This window comes from Callospermophilus lateralis, unplaced genomic scaffold, assembly GCF_048772815.1.
Source record: "Callospermophilus lateralis isolate mCalLat2 unplaced genomic scaffold, mCalLat2.hap1 Scaffold_63, whole genome shotgun sequence".
In the NCBI taxonomy this organism is placed as follows: domain Eukaryota; kingdom Metazoa; phylum Chordata; class Mammalia; order Rodentia; family Sciuridae; genus Callospermophilus; species Callospermophilus lateralis.
Genome location: NW_027514713.1, coordinates 13291514 through 13296871, shown reverse-complemented (window position 1 = coordinate 13296871; position 5358 = coordinate 13291514). Strand labels below are relative to the sequence as shown.

The following is a 5358-nucleotide window of genomic DNA, read 5'->3' as shown; positions in this document are numbered from 1 at the left end:
TCCTTCACATTTTTGTGAAGTGGAAAAATCACAAGTGGAACCATCATTAGTCAGGAACCATGTACAAATGTATATCTGCAGTATTATTATTTTTGCAATAAACTTAGCAGCCAAGAGCTCAAAAAAGTCAAAAGCATATATTTAGTGAAAAACTAAGCTCTAGGTTTTGAATTCACAATAAACTTGATGGTGAGCATGGAACTTGCAAGGAATTATTATCAACAGTGTGCCAGTCCCCATGAGAGTTGAGTGATTCCACTGACCACATTAAACTAGAGGAACAACTCAAAAGACAAACCCACCTATCCCCAAAGTTAGAAGTTCTTTTAAGACTGTGTCCAAAAATGGTTGTTGAACATTTGCTTCTGCAGAAGATGCCTTCACATATTACTTGGTGGAGGGTGACTTTCCATTTGACTCAAATGGTTGTTCTACATTTACATCCTCCACTTTAAATTCCAAGCTTCCTTACAGACATATAAAAAGTGCAGTGATAACTTCATGTGCTGGCTCTGTTAGCAGAAATATACACTTAAAGAAGGCCAGTTTTTTTTTTTTAACCAGTGCTCTAGATACTTCAAAGATAAAATCAATTCCAATAAAAATTTGCTTTTCCTTATTCAATTCACAAAATCCAAATATATTTATTCTGTCAAAATGAAATTTCTATCATTATTACAAATGCTATTATGAGCTCATAAAAAGTTCAACATTAAAGATAAAATTATTTATTTTGTGGTATGTAAGCAAATTGTAGAAAAGTGTGTGTGTGTGTGTATATATGTATATATACAATATCCTTAAAATGATGCTCTATTTCACCATTCAAAATAAAAACTTTCTTTGGGCTGGGGATGTGGCTCAAGCAGTAGCGCACTCGCCTGGCATGCGTGTGGCCCGGGTTCGATCCTCAGCACTACATACAAAGATGTTGTGTCCGCCGAAAACTAAAAAGTAAATATTAAAAAAAAAATTCTCTCTCTCTCTAAAAAAAATCAAATAAAAACTGTCTTTGTCAAAATGTATAAATATTACACACATATAAACACATATGCACATCTGCACAAAGTTAGAATAACTGAAATACAAAACTTTTTATGAGGAAGTTGGCGTTCAACTTCTTATGGAAATACACACATTTTTTGCTGCCCACCATCCAGGTCTGCCTCTAAAGTTTATAGAACCCACAGCAAGAATATGAGTGGAAGCCCACATACTGTTACTTTAAAAATGTTGTAATTCAAGCTAGCAAACTGTTAAATAAAATGTTTGATCCTCCATTAGTTAATATACTTTTACAATAACCTGCAAAGCCAGGTTATAATTTCAAATTCTCAGTGTCCTTGGCATCTTTTTGTAAAATGTGGCAGTATGGGGAAAACAGCCCGGCCAGCACATCCCTAGATTTTCCTCTTTCTGTCTCCCACCACTACAAGAAGCAGCCTCAAAAAAGCAGTCAAGAACATCCCAGGCCAGTTCACAGCTCTGTCAATAGGACCCTCTCCAAAGTAGCTCTCCCTGGGTCTACTTTTAGTCCATGGAGCACCCATTATGGTAATGAGGTTCACCCTTGGGAAGAAAGCATCCTAAGGAAGGTGCCTGTCCATCTCTGAAGCAAAGGAGGACTATTTAGGCAAAGGATTGTGGGGTCTAAGTCACCTGAGCATTTGCCTGGGTAGACACATCTCTTTGTCTTAACAATTTCAAGTTGAGCTTAAAAGGAGCCAGAGAAGAACCTGCTAAAGTGTAGAGCCCTGAGCAGCAGTCTCTCTTGCTAAAATTTTGATCTAAGAATAGTACTAACATGATCAATGAAATTTTAGAAATGTTTGCTTAAAAAACCTTTTAAAAATCAACTTAATGCCTGAAAATAGTGTGTAAGAGCATGCAAGCACCTGGACACACACACACACACACACACACACACACACACACACACACACAGCTACCTCGCTGATGTTTTGACAATGGAAGAAGCAGCAGAAAGTCAGAAAATGAGAATAGAGTGAACTTCCAAAGAAACCTAATCAGGGCCAGCTTTATGGGCATATGACCTGTGCGGCCACACAGGGTCCCCAGACTCAGAAGAGTTCCACATTTGGTTTTCTGCTCCCCTGTCTTCTTGATATTTTAATAATTGGAACAAAGGACACCACATTTTTATTTTGCACTGACCCTGAAAATGGAATAATCAATCTTGTTCTTAAAGGACTTTTATTTGGCAAGAGGATTTTCCATGAAACTTGTAGCCATCTTTTCTTTGAGAAAAAGTCAATAGAGGGCTGGGGATGTGGCTCAAGCAGTAGCGCACTCGCCTGGCATGTGCGCGGGGCTGGGTTCGAACCTCAGCACCACATACAAATAAAGATGTTGTGTCTGCCAAAAACTAAAAAAAAAAAAAAAAAAAAAAAAAAAAAAAAAAAAAAAAATTAAAAAAATTCTCTCTCTCTCTCTTTTAAAAAAAAAGTCAATAGAACCAGAATCTCATTCTTGATTATTTGATTTTCACCTCTAAGCCTGGACAAAAACATAGGGTCAGAGGGGGAAAATGGCCCTGGAGTACTTGAAAGACCTTAACAAAAGTTCCATTAGACAGTTCAGGTTGGCCCTTGTCATTCTGGAACTGCCCCGCCCACTTAATCCCCAATTCAATGCTACCATTTTTCAGCCTGGTATCTTCTTGTCATTTTTTCTTCCCCAATGCTATCTCTTTCAATTATGGAGGTTTGCTTTTTCTCTGTGAATTATTTTTCAGTCTCTTATACTCTTTAGATTAAAGTTTGTGGCTAATATTATTACTGAAGCATTATTCCAGGCAGAGATAACACTCACCCATTCTCCCCAAGACATCACCTCTAGTCATTGGGGAACTCACACAATCCAGGTTAGTCCATACATCTCATCTTTGAGTGGCTTTCTTGGTTAAGCCACATTATTAAAGGATGTGCAATCAGTGTAGATGCTCAATATGCTTTGTTTTCTTGTGCATTTTTGTACTTTGCATAGGTGTTCCCTAAAGGGATATATCTTCATGCATGGACTAGAGGCAGCATATTGTAGGTTTAAATTAGAAGCATAGGCATTCTAAGGGCAGCTTGATTCTCTTTGTCAAGCTGCTCATTTACCCTGACTTGTGAGATATATCTTTTGGCTTGTGCTTTAGTTCCTTTTGCCAGAAAATCAAGATGTCATCATCGACAAGCCATTCCTAAGAAAGCAAGTTAACATGTGCAAGGCATGCCAGATTAGCCAGTTAGCAATTGAATTAATGCATTAAGTTTCCAAGCTTTTTTAAAAATATAACTTTTTTATCTTGAACAAACATAGTTAAATAAAGAGAGGGAAGTAGCTGGGCATGGTGGTACACACCTGAAATCCCAGCTACTTAGGAAACTGAGGCAGGAGGATCACAAGTTTGAAGCCAGCCTGGGCAACTTGGCAAGACCCTATCTCAGAATTTTTTAAAAAAATATGAGAATATAGCTCACTTGTAGCATGCCTGCCTCGCATATGTGAGGCCTTGAGATTAATCCCCAATACTGGGGGAAAAAAGAATAAAAATTGTCTATAACCCATTATCCTGGAAATAATGATTGTTTTATGTTTCTGAGCATATCCTTCTAAAATATAGATAGCATAAAAAACATATAGAGGGCTGGGGTTGTGGTTCAGAGGTAGAGTACTTGCCTAGCATGCGTGAGACACTGGATTTGATCCATAGCACCATATAAAAATAAAATAAAGGTATTCTGTCTACCTACAACTAAAAACTAAATAAATTTTTATAAAAGCATATAGATAGTGATTGTAGTATAGACAAACCTTACATATAAACATCTTTTTAAAGATTAATCATTTAATATTATTTGGACACATCTGTCTGCCTCAAAGACATTTCATGTCAAGCAGTGAAAAAGAAATGATGGCAATTATTAGTGTCTTGGTTTCTTTTTTGAAGTTTCAGATTAACTAATTCTAGCTCTAGATATAACAGTCTGCCCTTTTTATATGGTTTAAACAAATAGCAAAATCTAACAGTTAAAGTACTTTCATGAAGAAGTAGAACATTGATAAGGCAGTTGGCTTATTTAGTAATAATATTTATTATGCTGTAATTGTTTTCATTTCTGTTGGATTATCAGGTGGAAAATAGTTGGTTTCTGATAACTTCCTAAATATCACCAATGTAGCCTTTGATGACCGTGGGCTCTACACATGCTTTGTCTCCTCTCTGGTTCGTGCCTCCTACTCTGTCACCCTCTGCGTTATCTTCACCTCGGGAGACATGAGTATCTACTACATGATTGTGTGCCTGATTGCCTTTACAATCACTCTCATCTTGAATGTCACATGGCTGTGCATGATGAGCAGTCATCTCTGCAAGACTGAGAAGGCCATCAATGAGTTCTTCAGAACTGAAGGGGCTGAGAAACTTCAGAAGGCTTTTGAGATTGCAAAACGCATCCCCATCATCACCTCAGCCAAGACTCTGGAACTCGCCAAAGTCACTCAGTTTAAGACCATGGAGTTTGCTCGGTACATTGAGGAACTGGCAAGAAGTGTTCCTCTTCCACCCCTTATTCTAAACTGCCGGGCCTTTGTTGAGGAGATGTTTGAGGCTGTACGAGTGGATGACCCTGATGACATGGGAGAAAGAATTAAAGAGAGACCTGCCTTGGATGCTCAAGGTGGCATCTATGTCATTAACTCAGAGATGGGGTGGAACAATTCACCAGGAGAAGATTCAGATGATGGCTCTCTGAATGAACAAAGTCAAGAGATAGCAGTTCAGGTTTCTGTCCACCTTCAGTCAGAAACCAAAAGTATTGATACAGATTCTCAAGACAGCAATTATTTCATCCCACCCTTATGATACAGGATCTGCAGAATCCAGCTCTAACTACAAAGATGGGACCTATGAAAACTGTCAGCTGTGAGCTTTCCCAGTACCTACAAAAATAGCTCTCAGGAAAGGAGCTGTTTCTTGGAGGAAATAACATTTTTACCAAAAGATGACTGGGGTTTTCTCTTTATATTAAGCACATAAGAACATGAATTGCCAAAATCTTGGCAAAAAATGCAGCACTTTCCTATCTGATATTTCTCAGTTATTTTTCCTTGAGCTTGATTAACTGATGCATGTAAGATTGAAAGGCACCTGAGAGATAAGTATAATGGGAAAAGGACTGAACTAAATTTCCTATGGCTTCACTTCCATTGTCAGATATGACACTTGAGTTCTCAGTTTTCCCATCAGTAAGATGAGGGATTTGCAGTAGATAAAAGTACCTTTAAATCATAAAAATCTTCACTACATCACTAGATAAAACGATAAAACTTTCCCTAGACTTTTAGGTG

General features: G+C 37.8%; 1 pseudogene; it reads left to right on the top strand.

The window, feature by feature from the left end:
• Positions 1–4285: 4285 nt before the first annotated feature.
• LOC143389559 (microfibril-associated glycoprotein 3 pseudogene) lies at positions 4286–4873 on the top strand (annotated as a pseudogene).
• Positions 4874–5358: the final 485 nt, after the last annotated feature.